Source organism: Orcinus orca, chromosome 11, assembly GCF_937001465.1.
Source record: "Orcinus orca chromosome 11, mOrcOrc1.1, whole genome shotgun sequence".
NCBI lineage: Eukaryota > Metazoa > Chordata > Mammalia > Artiodactyla > Delphinidae > Orcinus > Orcinus orca.
In genome coordinates this window covers 84,744,642-84,763,718 of record NC_064569.1, presented here as the reverse complement: position 1 = coordinate 84,763,718, position 19,077 = coordinate 84,744,642, and the positions used below count along the sequence as shown (strand labels likewise).

The following is a 19,077-nucleotide window of genomic DNA, read 5'->3' as shown; positions in this document are numbered from 1 at the left end:
TTCATTTCCTTCCACCTCCAGGGACAAAGCTGATGCTTTATTCAAAACCACATTAAGCTTCTAGTTCAAATCCCAGCCCGACCTTGTGTCCTCCTGCACTGAAGTTCTTTCCATGGATGAGAGCTGACAGGGTCAGTTTCACTCCTGGTTGAAGGGCCTAAGTACAACCCAGTCCAATCAGGCTGGCATTATTTACTTTAGCAGATAGAGAAGTTCTACAATCCAGCTTGTACTTGGCAGTGATGCCGAAACGTGTGTTGTTCCTGCCTGCCATCCACGCGAGGTTTATTGATGTTTCAATCTTCTTGTTCACCTTCTGGTATATCCACCCTCCAAATTCAATGCCATCGTTCATGTGAGTATGCAGCTGGTAGTCTGCGGCCCTGTAACCCAGGGTGAAATTATTCTGTGACAGTTTCGATTTGGCTGTGTCTAAACTCATCTGATAGCCAGCAAGCCAACCTTCAAAGGCCAACACAGCCCAGCCATAGATGGTTTGTCCAGAAAAATCTATATCAACATTATTGCCAGGACTGAGACAATCCTGTTTATAGGAGGCCTTCAATTTCCCACTCTTCTTTCCTGTGTTCGGGACAAATATGGTATCGAGAGTCAGTTTCAACCCTTGAGTTGAACTTATGCCTTGAGTTGAATGAACTTGAGTTGAGTTTCAATTTATTCTCCAAAGAGATTTCTGTCCCAAAAGTACTGTCTGTGTTCTACTTTGGGGTGAAGGTCAGCCCATAGTTACAAATCTCGTATTTGGTTTCTAGGTTGCCTAATGCTTTCCCTGTAACAGTGTAAGCATGACCAGAAGTAGAAAATTCCACTCCACTACATAGATCTATTTTGACCATGCTAAACCCATATCCTTTGCTGAAGACATCCTCGGCAGACTTTCCTAGGTCACAGTAAGACGGCGTGTTACACGTATCTCTGACGGGATGGCCTGTCCGCTCCGCCAGGGCACCGCTGAAGCCAGACGAGGATTTTAAATCAACAATACTACACAGGCAGTTTGTTCTCTCCAGTATCCCCTATTACGCTGCACTTAAGACCTGGGAATGGCTTTCTCCTGCCCAGGGCTGCCCTCCTGCTCTCTCATTGCTTCCTCCTTATGTCCCCCTTGACTAGTACTCACCTCCTTTGCCCCCGCGATCTGTCCTCAGCGGTGACAACATGAGAGGTGAGAGTTTCCTCTAGGGTGAGAGGATTAATTTCCTGATTGGAATGTGGAGACTTTTCCCATATTGGAAAAGGCAAAAGAGGGGCTGGGACACTTCCTGGGTAATACCGTTGTGCATCCCCTACGGCTATAGCATTCTGAGTTGTCAGTGGTCCTTTCTCTACGTCATGCCAGATACCGAGACTCTAGTCCTTGGTCACTTGGACTAACAAAGCATTTCACGTGTGCCCTGACCATCATTCCAAGGAGGGAGAACCACCATCCTCGCCATCACCAACATTAGCGTCCTCATCATCACCATCACAAACACACACATACCTTTCACACATGCCAGACATTCTAAACTTTTAACTCAATCTTCACCGCAAGCCTAGGACAGAGGTATTAGTATCATATACTATCCCCATTTTGCAGTATGAGACAGAGGCAGACAGAGGTTTACTCACTTGTCCAAGGTCACAAGGCTAGTAAGTGGTGGAGCGGGGACTTGAACCCAGGCAGTGTGAAGCCACTGGTTGATGCTGAAGCATCATCTCCAGGAACTGCTTTGGATCTTGAATCTTGAACAAGATATTTCTGGACCTTGTGAGACGGCCAACGGGTCAAAGCTTATGCTTCTGAAGTAGAACAAACCTAACTGTTTACTGGGGAATCAATTGTATCTTTTGCTTTGCAGGGGAATAAAAAAGGCCAGAAATTGATATCTAAGGTGAGTTTTCTGGTCAAGATTTATTTTTCATTCTCCCTGCAATTTTTGCTAGACTAAGAAAGAGAGCTCGGAACAGCAGCTACCTGTTGGTCTCTCTTGAGCAGCTGTCTAGAAAATTGAAAAAGTTGCTTCACGTAGGTTCAACAAATCCAAGAACTCGTAGAATTTTTCCAAATGAAGATGGTGCCTTGGGAAGTAAAAACTTAGAAAAGGGAAAACAATACTACATCCCTGAAAACTTTCAGCATGAGAAATCGTTACCGAACCAGGTTCGTCTTGCTCGCTGCACAGCAAGCCAAAAAACGCTAACGCGAGGTTTGCAGCGAAGAGAGGGCTTACTCGCAAGGCAACCAAACGAAGAAACTGGAGAACATACTTCAAATCCACCTCCGCGAAGGCAAGCGGCTCCGGGGTATCTACGGAACGACTAATAAAGAAGCAGGACTGTCTGAGGCGTGGCGAGCGTGGGGAAAGTGATTGGAAAAGGGGTGGTAATTGACATTCTGCGCAGGTGTAACTAGGCTACACGCCTCCGCAAGTTCGAAAGGTCACTGGGCGGACACTCGCGCATGCCCAGTTGGAGGGTCGGTGGTCTTAACAGGTCTTTACCAGCTCAGCTCGAACTAGACGCAGCTGACTTCAAGCTCCTGACGACGACTCAGGCAAACATCTTATCGTTTACACTATATGCAGCTTGGAGGACTTGTGAGTATTTTGCAGCAACAATTAAAACGACCTTGATTAGTGAAGGCAGATAACAGGTGAAATGGATTTAACTAATGATTACCCACGGTTTCAAAATCAGAGAGAACTAGCTGGAAATGTGGTCCTTGATAAAATTTAAATTCAGGCCAAGGTGGAACAAACAGAACTAACAAAACAGACTTTCAGAATCTCAATTTATAATTTCAAGTAGCATTAAAGGTAGTCTCCCAGGAGAAGAGATGTATTTTTCTATCCTAGCTTGTGGATTTTATGCTGAGTAGGCATTTTCAGTGGAATCCAGTTTTATTATAGGAATAGCTTGCTGTTGATTCTCCTCGATATTCTTTTTGTGTACTAATTGGGTAGAATTCTTGGCACCTGAAACATCTTGGCCAGAGCACAATATAGTTTCTTCTCTCCTTCATATCTTATGTCAACATTGAAACAATTCGATAGTTGTTTATATTCCAGATATAGAAATTACTAAAAAGAAATCCACATTCTTCTGTTTTTTTTTTTTTTTAAAGCTGTTTCTTGTACCCGTCTGCGGAGCAATGTTGAATTCTTTTTTTTTCTTTGCCCTTCTCCTTTCTCTGCTTTGGGTAAGAATAGCTTCCACTTTTCTGAATCAAAGGACTTAACAAGCTAAACTGAGAGTAGCCTGTAGTTTAATATCATGGTTTGAAATAATCTCTTTAAAAAGTCTTCAAGTAAAAGTCTAAGTAATATTTTATTTGGCTTGATTTATATAGGTAGTTGTCCTGAATACTCCCTAATACCTTTGATTGTATAGACATATGTCGTGTTAGTAGGATGATTTTTTTTTTCTTTAGTTGCCATCACACTGTAAATTTCACTCATTCTTTCATTCATTCAGCAGACATTTATGGAATGCCAAACACTATACTGGGCTCTGAGGACACAGAAGTGGGTAAGTAACATTGCTTCGTGCATTATAACTTCCACCATACTTTTGCACATATTATCTTAAATTTTATTACAACCTTGGGAAATAGACTGGGTAAAAGGTGATATCTTGATTTGGTAGATATGAAAATGGAGGCCTAAAGGAATTGAGTGATTTATTCAGTGTCAGTAAGTTAGCATGAGCTAGTAACAGATGCCCGGTAATCTTACTCTAATCGTGTGCTTTGCCTGTTATGATAGACCACCATTCTGATAGCTGATGCCTAAGCTGATGAATGGATTATCTGTGGTTCATCTAATTCAGTCATTAAAATGCTAAACTGAATTTAGTCCTGTCTACTTGTTGTCACATGAGACAAGGTCATGGCCACCAGAAGTCCTGAAGAGCAAATATAAAGGCATACGGTTGTGATTCATACAACTACAGGCATACTTGGGCCAGAACTGAAGTGTCACCGATTCCAGATGGTCCATTCCGTGATCTACTGGTCTTGTTGTCCATGGCATAGCATGACATGGGCAAATTGGATGGATTGAGGCTTCCTATTCTATGTAAAAGGACTTAGTCATGCTCCAGGACTAGGTACCACACCAGCTCTACAGAGCACGTGGTGGAGCACACACCTGCCACGCATGCCTCTCCCTTCATGACTTGTCTAGTCCGGGAAAAATCTTCTCCTAAAGAGCCACTTGATTAACTCCTTCATTTCCTTCAAGCCTTTGTTCAAATCCACCCTCTCCATGAGACCTATGCAGACTACTGTACCGAAAGCTCCCACCCCGCTACTCCTGCTTCTTCTTATCCTTATCTTTTTCTTTTTTTAATTTTTTTTGCGGTACGCGGGCCTCTCACTGTTGTGGCCTCTCCCGTTGCGGAGCACAGGCTCCGGACGCGCAGGCTCAGCGGCCATGGCTCATGGGCCCAGCCGCTCTGCGGAATGCGGGATCTTCCCGGACCGGGGCACGAACGCGCGTCCCCTGCATCGGCAGGCGGGCTCTCAACCACTGCGCCACCAGGGAAGCCCTTATGCTTATCTTTTTCTATCTCCCTGGCATGTATCACTTTCTAAGTCACCATACAGTCCACAAGTTTATTATATTTATTGTTTGCTGCCTCTCTCCCTAATTAGAATACATGCTCATTTAGGGCAGGGATTTTTGTCTGTTTACTTAACTGATAGATCTCAAATATCTGGAAGAGTGCTTGATATACAGCAGGGGCTCAATACAGATGACTGACAGAATAACTCACAGAAGTGAAAATTTCTCAGCTATATAGATAAACAGGTTGGATAATTCAAGTAAAATACCACCATCACCCCCCCCAAACATTATTGAAACATACTCTTATTTTTTCTTTAAATTCCCTGAGCCCAAGATCAGTTCTTTCTGTTCTTGATGCCACTCAGCTCTGACATAGCAATCTCCTCTAAATGACTCATTCTAAAATGTCCTTGTTTCTTGGTGAGTTTTTTCCACATCGTTTTCTTTTGGATTATTATTTTGATACCTGGGAAATCAAATTCTTGTAACTTGTGTTAAATATTTTTCTATTTCTTACAAAATGGTTTTAATCCACAAGTCCCAGACTCTTTCCATCTGTGATGAATATTGGTTCAGAAAAGAGAGTTGGTTCAATACATACAAGGGTCAGGCTCCAGTTGTGCCCCAAACCACTGACCCTGACCTCGAGCAAGCCCTTCAACCTCTATGATAAAATAAGGGGGTTGAGTGACATGATATCCACTCTGCTTCTCCACATTTACAGGATATTATAAACCATTTCTTTTCACGTTTCTCACCCTAAGATTTCTCTCCCTCCAAATTTCGTTAAGCCTTGAACACCTTTGGTGGTTGGCTTGAAATCTGGGTACATCCTAGAGGACTATAGGTAAATTATTTTCTCCCCCAAGTCAGCTGAATTGGCTTAAATCCCTCAAAATGACTTTCTCAAAGGAAACCAACATTCTAAGATTTTGAGGAGAGTGTAGTGGGGCTATACTTAAGCTAGGATTTATTGTCATGGCGGTGTTTTGCCTAAACTATTTCATCAGCCTGCAGAGGTAAATATCAGGCCGAACCATACGAAATATCACTCTTTTAAGTCAAAAATGGACTAAACTTCACATGGTGCACCCCACATGTACCTGTGTAGCACTGTTCATGATTTGGAAATAGTTTAAACTTTTAATCTTCAAGGAGAGGCATCCTCTTAGTACCCTGCCATTTCTCAGGGGCTGAATTTATAGGAAGGTTATTATTGCGAGTATAAGATACCAGGGCTTGGGCTTCCCTGGTGGCGCAGTGGTTGAGAATCTGCCTGCTAATGCAGGGGACACGGGTTCGAGCCCCGGTCTGGGAAGATCCCACATGCCGTGGAGCAACTAGGCCCGTGAGCCACAACTACTGAGCCTGTGCGTCTGGAGCCTGTGCTCCGCAACGAGAGAGGCCACGATAGTGAGAGGCCCGCGCACCGCGATGAAGAGTGGCCCCCGCTTGCCACGACTAGAGAAAGCCCTCGCACAGAAATGAAGACCCAACACAGCCCTAAATAAAAAAAAAAAAAAAAACAAAAAAAAAAACCAGGGCTCAAGAGACTATTGGTTTGGGTTGAAGTGCTATGTCTCCAGGTAGCAGTACATTGGGGTCATGGCATCGCTTCTCCTTTATGCTTCCCAACCGATGGAAAGTGCTGAATGCACAGATGGATAAATAAATGTCCATGCCTTCACCTGGCCCTGAACACCCCTCCTGGTTCCTCTGCATCGTGCTTTGAGAGAGTAAATAAATGCGCCCGGTTGTTACTAGGAACTGACAGGGCAAAAGGGTTTCCTGCACACTCATCAGATCCTGGCCCTTGCAGGAGTCAGCTTTCCCAGGCAGGGGATGTGTCCAAACACGTGTCTCCCTGTCCCCTTGGCCCTTTCCTTTTCCTTTGTTAGGGCAAATCTTTCCAGGCAGCAAACTTTCTTTTTTCTGTGATTTTTGTTTTTCCTTTTTGTGAAGACCAGTCAGCAGGTCCTGCTTTAGGCAAAATTGTGAAGTAGGCAGTGTTTCTCTCCGGCTTCCCCCCTCTCCCTCCCTGTCAGCGGTCTCCCTCCCCTCAGTTCATTCCATCAACTAATGTTTACTGGGCATTCACCATCCTCAGGGCACCTTTCTAATTAGGATGTTATTTCAAGATAACATCCTAGGGACTTCCCTGGTGGTCCAGTGGTTAAGACTGCCTTCCAATGCAGGGGGTGTGGGTTCGATCCCTGGTTGGGGAGCTAAGATCCCACATGCCTCATGGCCAAAAAACCAAAACATAAAAAACAGAAGCAATATTGTAACAAATTCAATAAAGACTTAAAAAAAAAAGATAGCATCATAATTCTTAATTAGGATTCATTACTAATCAACTATTAGTAGCTGTTTTTATTTGGTATTTACATAATAATTTTTCATATTTACTTGATCCTAGTGAACATTTATCCTCCCAATTACTCGAGTTATTTTTGTTTCTCTTCCTCTCCATCAAGAGTACCAGCAATTCCTATTGATTCTACCTTCAGTGGTTAGAATCCTAGCATGAATCTGACCACTTCTCTTCATCCCCACCACTCTCACCCTGGTTCAAGCTGCCATCATCTCTGGCTGACATTATCACAGTAGCATTGTAGCGTTCTGCTTGACCTCCCTCCTTCCACCTTTGTCCCCCCAGTCCATTTTGCAAATAGCAGTCAGAATTACCTTTTAAACATATAAGTAAGACCAAATGTTCCCAGCTTAAAACTCTCGAATGACTTGCCATCACACTTTTAACCAAGCAGCAACCGGTCGCTGTGGCTTTGGGTCCTACCTGGTCTAGGCTCCGCTCTTCTCTCCGGCCTTGCCCTGAAGCCCTCTCTAATGCACTCTGCTGCCCCCATCCTGCCTCTGTTCTGTGTCCCCCACACCTCCAGTCCGTTCCCGCCTGCGGCATTTCACCTGCTGCTCCCTCTGCCTGGAATGCTCTGCCCTCTGAGTTTTGCACGGTTGACTTTTTCCTGTCATCGGTTCTCATTTAAATGTCACTTCACAGGGAAGCTGCCCCTGGTCACCTAAGCAAGAGTGGCCATCTAGCCACTGCATCACACCACTCCACTTCAGCTCTCCGCGTAGTACTCACCCCATGTGACAGTATCTTGTTTGTTACTGGCTTTCTTTCCCTCGCTGGAATACAAGCTCCACGAAAGCCTTTTTCTCTAGGCATTTCCCCAGTTCCTAGAACAGGGGCTGATGCACAGCAGACAAATAGTAAATTATTGTTGAATGAATTTATGTATATTAATATGCCTGGTTCTTAACATATATTACCTAATCCTCTCAAAATTCCTATGGAAAGGGTACTATTGTTTTCTTTCTTTTACAAATCAAAAAGACAGAGACAAGTAGAGATCTTTAAGGAAGGCCGGCTACATAACTTGTAGGGTCTAGTGCAAAATGAAAAGGCAGGGCCCTTTGCTAAAAAATTATCAAGAATTTTAAGGCAGAGACAGCCGGGCTGGGTAGAGAATTTTTGGAGAGCTAGAAAAGGCATATTGAGTAGGGCAGTCAGGGTAATCCTCACTGAAAAGGTGAAAGGTGAGAGAGAACTGAAAGTTGGTGAGGGAATTTGCTGAGTGAATAATCAAGAGAAATATTCCAGTTGGGGTACAGCAGGAGCAAAGGCCCTTAGGTGGACATGGTGGTGGGAGGTGGAAGGTAGAGGGCCTCTGTGAGGGTTCTGGGAAATATTGGAGGGTTCTGAGTAGAGGAAAGACATGATCTGGCTTCTGTTAGGAAACCATCATTCCACCTGCTGTACTGAGAATGGACCTTGGAGGAGCAAGTGAGAAGGCTTCTCAAGAGGCATTGCAATAAACCAAGCAAGAGATGATGGTGGCTTGAACCATGGAGGAGCATGGAGGTGATGAGAAGGGGTCAGACTCTTGATATATTTCACAAGGAGGACCAAGAAGATTTGTCAATAGTTTGCATGGGGGGCAAGTAAGAAAGAGAGGAGTCAAAGATGATTCCAACGCTTTTGGCCTGACTAATTCAAAGAATAAAGTTGCTATCCTCTGGGATAGGAGGGTGTGAGTAAAGCAGGATTTTGTAGGGGATATTGAGGAATTCAGTTTTATGATACGTTTGAGATGGCTGTTAGATACCCAAATGGAGACGCCAAGCAGTAGTTGAAGAAATGAGTCTGGAGTTACGTAGACATTTGAGAGTCACCAGCCCTGTAAATTTTATTTAAGGCCTTGGGACAGGGTACATCACCAAAGGAGTGGGAGTAGGTAGAGAGTAGATCCCAGCTCCAGGGACACTGATATGAAGAGGTGCAAGAGAATGGGTCAGGCAAGAGGGAGTGCTCACCTGTGTCCAATAACGATGAGAGGTGGAGAGGACTGATGCTGTCTCTGGACTTAGCCACATGGAGGCTTTGAGTGAACTTGTCAAGAGCAATTTCAGTGAAGAGGTAGGGAAGAAGACTTGGATGGAATAGGTTTAAGAAAGAGTGAGAGGAGAGAAATAGGATTTTTTTAAAATTGGGTTCTGCAGCAAATGGATTTTTTTAAAATTGGGTTCTGCAGCAAATGGGGAGCAAAGGAATAAAGCAGTAACTGGTGAGGGTGGAAATGAGTCAAGGAAAGATTTTTGGAAGATGTGAGAAATAACCGCATTTTTGTATGCTCGTGGGAATGTTCCAGCAGGGAAGGAAAATGGGATGATGATCATGATTAATTTCAATATTGAAAAACCATCCCTATCTGTATCATACTAAATTCACTACCTGGTGTTACTGTGATGCATAGATACTGAACTGGTGGTTACTTCTGGCCTCTAGGCTTCTGATGGAAGCTTTCAAATGTTAACCAACTATTCCTTGTGTTTGTATTCCAGATGAAAGGGAGATAAGTTTTAAAAAGGCTCTGTGAAAAGAGTCTAGTATACACACACACACACCCCCCCCACACACATTGTCTGTCCTAAGTAACAATGTGACACCCATAAACCAGTGGTTTATGCCCTAACTCCACCCATCTCTCACTTTAACGTTCCCACCCCCCCACATTCCTCACTGGAGCCCCAGCCTAGGGTTGGTCCTCGAGATGTGTAGTCTTCAGTGGCTGGGGTGGTCTGTGCAGTTCTCCAGGACATCTTGCCCCTTTGCACTTTGCTGGAGCGAATACCTTTGTTGGGAATAGGGGGGGATGTGGAGCTGTCATAGACTCTTAGACAAGACCCCAAAACCATTTGAAATAGATCTTTCCCAACTTCTTACTCCAAGATGAGGAAATCACCAAACTGTCCTACATTCTCCAGGGTTTAAATGTTAGCTCTCCCATTTATGAGCTGTGTAATCTTGGACAAGCCATGTAACTGTTAGGATTCTTGAGCTCCTCAAGAGCTCAAAACTTGAGTCCCTTCTGGTTTTGACTTATTGTTCTAGCTTCTCTGAGTCTTCCTGGACATCTGCACCAGAAAGTTTTTCTTCTTTCATTTTTCTTTTGCCTCTCTCTAGTTGAGGACCAGTGACCTAAGAAAAATACAATTCGAGGGTACATAAGTTAAAAGGGAATTCATTTTCTTTTCTTTTTCTTATTGTGGTAAATATACATAACACGTACTTTACCATGTTAGCCATTCTTAAGTGTACAGTTCAGTGGCGTTAAGTATGTTCCCACTGTTGTGTAGACATAACCGTTATTCATCTCCAGAACTTTTTCATCATCCCAAAACAAAACTCCACACCCATTAACTACTAACTCCCCATTTCCCGCCTCCCCTCAGCCCCTGGCAACCACCATTCTACTACCTGTCCCTGTGAATTTGACTACTATTCCAGGTGCCGAATATAAGTGGAACCATGATATTTGTCCTTTCGTGTCTGGCTTATTTCACTTAGCAGAATGTCTTCAAGGTTCATCCATACTGAATCGTGTGTCAGAGTTTCCTTCCTTTTTAAAGCTGAATAGTATTCCGCTGTATATGTATCCACGTTTTGTTGACCCATTCATCCTTTGATGGGCACGTGGGTTGAGTCCACCTGTGGGCTATTGTGAATAATGCTACTGTGGAAATGGTTGTACAAATACCCCTTTGAGTCTCTGCTTTCAATTCTTTTGGGTCTAGACCTTTCAACCCAAATAAAGAGGTAAACTGGGGCAAGCTCAAATGAGCAGAGATTGAGTTTTTTTCAGGAATAGCAGAGGAATTGCAGTTTGGGAAACGCATGCCGTATAAGCCACAGGTGAGTCATTGAGGGTTTGGGGTGGGTTGTATCAATATTTACGAGCAAGTAGTGCAAAGAGCGGGGAGTCCAGCCAGAGTCCAATCAGCGAGTTCACTGGCTTGAGGATGGGGAGAGCTTCATGGCGGACGTTTATTGGTCAGGAGATAAGTCTCCGTCTTCTGTGAATCAGGCGTTTATGGAAAATCAGTCTCAGGTGGTAAGTTTCATTCTTCCCAGGGCGCATGCCTGAGAGCCTCCATTTCCTGTCCTCCGGGTCCATTTTAGATTGAAATCCTCTCACGTTCCCGAGAGTGGAGTTGCCGGTGTCAGTTCATAAACTTGGGAGCTTCCCAGGTAAAATCTGAAACCGGCCCCTGTGAGCTGAAGGCTAGGAGAGACCCAAGAAAGAGGCAGATGGTTCCAGATTGGTAAGTGCAGTTTTAACAAGCAAAGGGACTTACTTACGAGGCTTGTCACGGGGGCTGCAAGATGAGCAGATCTCCGCACCCGCCTGCCAGAATCATAAAAGTTTACATAGAGGCTTTAACAGGGTTCAGTCACTTATACTGTCCAGATGGTCTCGACAACCCCTTGCTATCTCAAGGCTGTGTCCTTGGGGCAGCTACTAGTTCAGGGAAGGCAAGCGGAATGCACATTCCAAGGACAGGGGAGGGGTGAAGAGCTTCCGATGCCAGGGTCAATCGGTGGTCAGTGTCCTCTCCGTGACCTCCTCGAGCAGCTGGCTCATCTGGTAGTTCTGTTTAAGTTTTCGAGGAGCTACTATATGTTTTCCACAGCGCCAGTAGCATTTTATATTCCCAGGAAGAGTGACCAAGTGTTTCAGTTTCTCCGTGTCCTTGCCAACACTTGTTATTTAAAATTTTTTCCTAGAAAACATCCTAATGGATGTGAAGTGGTATCTCACTGTGATTTTGATTTGCATTTCCTTAAAGATCCATGAAGTTGAACATCTCTTTATGTGCTTATGGAACATGTGTGTGTCTTCTTTAGAGAAATGTCTATTTGAGTCCTTTACTTTGAAATTAGGTTGTTTGTTTTTTGTTGTTGAGTTGTAGTTTTTTATATATTCTGGATATTAATCCCTTATCATGTATATAACTTATAAATATTTTCTCCCAATTCCACAGGTTGGCTTTTCACTCTGTTGGTAGGGTCCCTTAATGTACAAATCGCTTTTAGTTTTGATGAAGTCCAATTTGTCTATTTTTTTCTTTTGTTGATTCTGCTTTTGTGTCATGTCCAACAAATCATTGCCAAATCAATGTCATGAAACGTTTCCCCTATGACATTTTTAGAAGCTTTTTATAATTTTAGCCCTTACATTCTCATAATCCGGTGTATGCTTGTGTCTTTGATGTAAAAAAAAGTTTCACTAAAGCTGTTTCTTAAAGAACAGGAATATTATATTTTCTTCAATAAATAATTGATTAAAACATTGCAGTTGGATATGGCCAACAATCAAGGGAGCAAAACAATGAAACCTCAAGAGGGTAAAAAGTGGGAGACAGTGAGGGAGGAAGACAGCAGGAGAAGAATGTGCAGAAGGAAAAACAGGGAGAAGAAACCTCAGGCAGTCGAAAAAGCAAAGATCTGATTTTTTAATCCTATTCTTAAAAAAATACACCTACTGCCAGCATTTGTTATAATACAGTGTATATTTGTATAATGATTACCTAAATTTTGTATGCATTGAGGTTATTAAAAAATTATAATGAAAAAAATCACTTACCGCATGCTTTGGGATGCAGATTAGGTAAAAAACAAGTTAAAAAAAAATCTCATGTCCTTTAGTCATGGCTCATTTTTTGGTCCTTTGTGGTCCTGCTCTAAAGGCATATGAGCCACCCCCTGATAGTCCACAGACTATCTGAAACAGTCCAAAAAGGACAGTCAATGGGATTTTAGCAAAAAGAAACACAAAATTTATATTTTCCTCCGTGTCCTGTAGATTTAATAAAAATAATGGAAGGAGTTGTATCAGCCTACGCAGGGCAAGCAATCTCTTGAAGTAAGAGCCCGCAAAAACCTGGACAGGGTGGCAGGCAGAGGTGAACTGCACAGACCTCAAGCTCCTTTCCTTCTCGCTTCCCTTCCCGCACACGAGGAATTAGCAAGAGACCGACTTGGTCCTTTCGCAGGATGGGGTGCCTGATTCTAAGTGTGTCGTGTGCCCTTTTCTGTCGAGAGAGAGGTGCCGCTTGGAATCACTGAGGGCAATTTCCCTTCCAAATGCACGACACCTCGGAGCCATGGAGGATGGTCTCCTCAGAAAGGAGGCGTAATGCAACCAATTTGAAAAAATGAAGCCTTCAGGGGGATGCTAGAAGGAATCCTGATTCTGGGAGTCTGGGGTTGGCTGATGTTCTAGAAGGCGGCTCAGCATGTGGACTGAAAGAGCCGATCCCTAAAAGTGGTCGCCCTGGGAGTGCCACAGGCCCACTTGCTGCGCTTGGCACGGGGATCAGGGTGGACTTCCTTGGGGAGTCAGTTCAGGACAGCCTGCGCAGGTACCAGGACCCTCGCAAGCTATGGCAGCGAGGACCTACAGCATCTGTTTTTAACAGTGGCCCCGTGTGGCGAAAAGGGGCCATGACAGGTCCCGAGGCTCCAATTTTCTCCCAGCCTGGGCGTGGGAGCCACGTGAGCCCCGCTTTTGGACTGTACAGTTCCTTGGGGTTCGTGGATTATGGGGAGATGGGGTGGGGAGGAATCTTCTAGAAAGACATGCTAAATTTCATGTCAAGTAAGTTTCATGGGTCCTTGACAGGTGATTTGAGAAAATAAACAGTTGCCTCTGGTTCATGGAGCACCTCATGTCCCTTACTTTTTTTTTTTTTTAAAACATTTTATCATAAAATATAAATTTTCAGACATATGAGATTAAAGAGTATGATGAACCCTCACGTACCCTTAAACCAGTTCCAACAATTATTAACATTTGCTAATGTTGTTAATACCTATCTTCCTTATATTTATGTCCCTTACATTTTAATAGAGTGAAAGTGGCATTTTGGACTGTGTACTTGGGTCCCCTCCTGCCACCTTCCAAGGGAGGATTTTCAGTCCCAATAGATGGAAAATACAGTTTTGCGTCTTGGACAGTTTTGGCTTGTGGGTATCACTAGTTGCTAGTATATGACACCTGGAAGGTCCCAAAAGTCCATTTCTTGCAGGGTGAGCTCGTGGATCTGTTTCGGGTAGTAAAAGAATTTTTCCCCCACAATCCATGCCCATTAAGATAGTAGGAGAGGCAGGGGTGGAGAAGAGAGGGCTGTGGAGGGAAAGAGAGGAGAGACTGGGGAAGCATCAAGTAGCTGAAAAGGTGATGGAGTCTTGGAAGTGTCGTCAGTGGGAGCAACAGAGGTCTGGCACAGCACTGCATAATAATGACAAATATTTCTATAGTCTTACTCAGTGTTATGCTCTATTCTCAGCATTTACCTGTGATCTCACGAATCTTCAACAATCCTGTGCCACAGGTACTATTATTATTCCTCATTTAGCAGTGAGGAAACTGAGGGACAAAGATGTCATGTGCCCAAGGGCAAGCTTGGGGTTCAAATCCAGGCAGTTTAGCTACAGATTCTGAACTCTTAACCTCTTTCTGCTGCCTCTTTGCCATCAATAGAACTGAGAGGAGAGGAGGGTGGAGTTTGATAGCCAACAGTAATGGTATAACTTAGATAATTTTAGTAGCCGGTGAAAGAAAACCCAAGTCAAACTGGCTTAAACCAAAAAGGAATGTATATCTACTGTATAGCACAGGGAACCCTGCTCAGTATTCTGTAATAACCTAAATGGGAAAAGAATTTGAAAAAGAACGGATGCATGGGGACTTCCCTGGCAGTCCAGTGGTTAAGACTCTGCTCTTCCAATGCAGGGGGCACGAGTTTGATCCCTGGTCAGGGAACTAAGATCCCACATGCCTCGTGGTGTGGCCAAAAATTTAAAAAAAAGAAAAGAAAAGAAAGGAAAAGAATAGTTGCATGTATATGTATAACTGAATCACTTCGCTGTACACCTGAAACTAACACGACATTGTTAATCAACTATGCTCCAATATAAAATTAAAAAAAAAAAAGAATGTATTGGTTCTCAATAGTGAAAACTCCCGAGATAGGCTTGGCTCAGGCATCGCTTGATTCAGGATTCGAATGATGACTTACCACTCTTGTCTCAGCTCTGCTTTTCCAGACTAGCCCTATTCCCAGATTGCTTAATGGTCCCAGGATTTCAGGCACCCTCCCCCCACTCCCACCCAATCAATGGGAAAAGAGAATATCTTTTCTCCAGAATTCTCATAAACCTATCTTCACACATCATTGGCTCTGATTAAGTTAAATGCATCTGTGGCAGAGACCAACTCAGGGTTTACCAAATCAAGCATCTCTTTCTTCTGTGTAAACAGCTCGGCATTTCCCAACCTCCCTTGTAGTTCGATGTGGCCCTGTGACAGAATTCTAGCTGATAAATATGGGTAGAAGTGACATGATCCTGATACTTTCTTTCCTTTCTGGATGACTGGAATGGAGATGACCCCCAGGGTGACCTTGGAGCCATGTGTATAAGGTGGGCAGATCAACCAAACAGAAAGAGCCGGGTCCCTAAATCACTGCATGGAGGAAAGTCACCCATCAGTTATGTGAGCAAGGAATAAACCCTATTATACTGAAGACATGGAGATTTTAGTGTTTTTCTTATACAATAGCTTGCCAGCATGGCTAGAGGGATGTGATACATGTAAATCAATTAGGATCCATCCCTGGGACTAGGAAAGGGGTCATCAGCTAAAGCACATGGCTGGGAATAGGGAAAGGGTAGTTTCTTGGAGGAAATTCAGGTTACTGGTACTAGGAGGTGAGGGAGATACTGGGCCAAATTCTCAGGGCAAACTGTGGATCCAGGAATCCAGCTCCAGATCTCTTTGCCAGGGATATCCTCAGGTGTCGATCTTATTATCCAGTAGCCTTCTGGGACAGCTGGTTCACAATTTCTTTGAGACCTGCTTCAGTTCTTCATCTGGTCTTGCTCAGGCCCCGTATGTGAGGCCCCTTAGCACAGGGCAATGTGCTAAGCTCTGTGGGTGGAAACAGAGATCAAAGATGAGCCTGGGCCTGCACAGAGCCCTTATTCTGAGGAGGGAAGACCTGGCATTCACATTTCAGCTAGGAATTTTTAAAAACTTTTAATTGAAATATAGTTGATTTACAATGTTGTGTTAATTTCTGCTGTACAGCAAAGTGATTCAGATATCTGTATATATATATTCCTTTTTTATGTTCTTTTCCATTATGGTTTATCATAGGATATTGAATACAGTTCCCTGTGCTATACAGTAGGACCTTGTTGTGTATCCATTCTCTATATAATAGTTTGCATCTGCTAACCCCAAATTCCCACTCCATCCCTCCCCCAACCCCGTCCCCCTTGGCAACCACCAGTCTGTTCTCTATGTTAGTCTGTTTCTGTTTCATAGGTAGGTTCATTTGTGCCATATTTTAGATTCCACGTGTAAGTGATATCATATGGTATTTGTCTTTCTCTTTCTGACTTACTTCACTTAGTATGATCATCTCTAGGTCCATCCGTGTTGCTGCAAATGGCATTATTTCATTCTTTCTTATGGCTGAGTAGTATTCCATTGTGTGTATGTATCGCATCTTCCTTATCCATTCATCTGTCGATGGACATTTCGGTTCTTTCCATGTCTTGGCTATTATGAGTAGTGCTGCTATGAACATAGAGGTGCATGTACCTTTTCGAATTAGAGTTTTGTCTGGATATATGCCCAGGAGTGGGATTGCTGGGTCATGTGGCAGCTTTATTTTTAGTTTTTTGAGGAACCTCCATACTGTTTTCCATAGTGGCTGTATCAACTTACCTTCCCACCAACAATGTAGGAGATTCCCTTTTCTCCACATCCTCTCTAGCATTTGTTATTTGTAGTCTTTTTAATGATGGCCATTCTGACAAGTGTGAGGTGGTACCTCATGGTAGTTTTGATTTGCATTTCTCTAATAATTAGTGATATTGAGCATCTTTTCATGTGCCTGTTGCCCATCTGTATGTCTTCTCTGGAGAAATGTCTATTTAGTTCTGCCCATTTTTCGATTGGGTTTTTTGGTTTTTTTTTTTTGTTGAATTGCATGTGCTATTTGTATATTTTGGAAATTAAGCCCTTGTCAGTCACATCATTTGCAAATATTTTCTCCCATTCCGTAGGTTGTCTTTCTGTTTTGTTTATAGTTTCCTTTGCTGTGCAAAAGCTTGTAAGTTTGATTAGGCCCCTCAGCTAGGGATTTTGATACAAGTTTTAGCAGACAATTGTGTCCAAATAATTTCGTCCAACCCAAGCCTTAGCCAAGTCTAAACTGAAGGTTTTATCTTGTTTTTGTTTTCAGAATGCCTGTACTCACTGACCTCTCTGATGTGGAGGTCTGCTTTACTTATTGCTCTCTGTAGAGTTTTGCAGGATTCGGAACAGGCCACATCCTTTTCCTTTGCTGCAACTAGAGACAAAATGCACATTTTAGAGTCTGCCCCCTTTCCTCTCTCTATTCCCTATATTATCTCAATGTAAAGTTCAGGGTATTTTCCTCTATTCCCAGCTTCCTCTCTCCTTCTGCTTGAATAGAGGATGGGACCCTTGGAACCCACTGGCAGGGACCCAGTACTGTTGTGTCTGATTTACAGGTGATATTTATGCCCTATTCATTCCCAACAATGGCTCAAACAATTCCCTGGGACAAGAATAGAGCTGACACATCAGTAGGAAGTGGTTGTGACTTCATGAAGTCCTTGATAGGTCAGGACCAGCAGTAAATCAGCTGCTTCCTGCCTTTTTATTTATTCAGTTCATTCATTTTTTCCAACAAATATTTACTGATGACCTACTATGTACCAAAGGCTGTTCTAGGCCCGTTGCTTTCTTTCTAGCCCAGGGGTCAGCAAATTTTTCTCTGTAAAAGGCCAGAGAGTAAATATTTTAGGTTTGTTGGCCATAAGATCTCTTTTGCAACTACTCACCTCTGCCATTGTACTGCAAAAGCAGCCATAGGCAATGTATAAACAGGTGGGGTTGTATTTCAATAAAACTTTACTTACCAAAGTAGGCAGTGGCCGAGATTTGCCTTGTGGTCCTAGTTTTTTCTACCCCTACGCTAACCTAATTCTAACCATAGTTCATCTCCATCCCTTATAAGATTTCACCTTCCTTTTTCTCCCAAAATTGGAGAGCAGAGAAGCCCATTAGTTAATCAATTGGTCAAGTTAACTAAATTCCAGTTTCAGAGGTTCTAGAGTTTGTTTCTTTTTCAATAATGATAACAACAACGTGATCAAAAAGAATAAAGGTAATAGCCGACAATTATGTAGCACTTATCATTGCCTGTAATCATTCTGTAATCACTTTCCAAATAGTAACTTGTTTTCTCTGATTTGGTAGAGAAGGGATTAAGACCTGGTAAAGAGGTTTATTTAATAGTGATACACACACACACACACACACACACACACACACACACACTTAATTTTGGCTATTTTCCAGTATCACATATATTTTGGTAAGATAAACTGCATATATAATATATATATATACACACACATTTATTTTATTTAAATTATATAGATATTTGTTGAGATCTTACAAAATACCAGATGTCAAGCTAAGTGTTGTCCACGCATGACCTCGCTCAGTCTCCCAGCAGCCCTTTGAGGAAGGTGGAATTTTGATATCCATTCCTAGCCAAGGAAATTGGAGGTCCAAGTGGTTTAACAACTTGGACAACAACAAGTGCCATTCAGCAAGTGTGGAGTGGGACTTGTTTGTGTCTCCAAAGCTTATGCTTTTCACCACTTTGCTATAATGACTTGTCGGACTAGAGGAGAATTAATAAATTAATAAATTCCAGACAGTCATGTAGATTTTATTACGATCGTATTTTATTTTTAAGTGAAAAACATTTTCCTTTTATGGTGCAAGCTTCTGAGATGACAGCACACAAGATGGTTTGTGTCTCTGTGGCCTTGGCATTACGATGACTGTCATTTACAAACACAGTGCCCAAGAGGCCTCATTAAACCAACAGGACAATGGGATGTATGAAAACCTAAGTGCAGCTGCTCTGTGGAGGAATGTTGCCTGTGGGATGGAGCCAGGCCTTTATCAGGCCGAGGGGGTGGCTCTGGGCAGAGGCTCTGGGCTGCTTCACCCTGGAACGTGGCCCTGCGTCGACAGCTGACAGCCACCCCGCTTGCCTGGGGAGGTGTGGTCTTACCCATAGATTA

General features: G+C 43.1%; 1 pseudogene; it reads right to left on the bottom strand.

Moving 5' to 3' along the window:
• LOC101272004 (voltage-dependent anion-selective channel protein 3-like) overlaps positions 1–19,077 on the bottom strand; it is a 64,046-nt pseudogene continuing 44,969 nt past the window's right edge.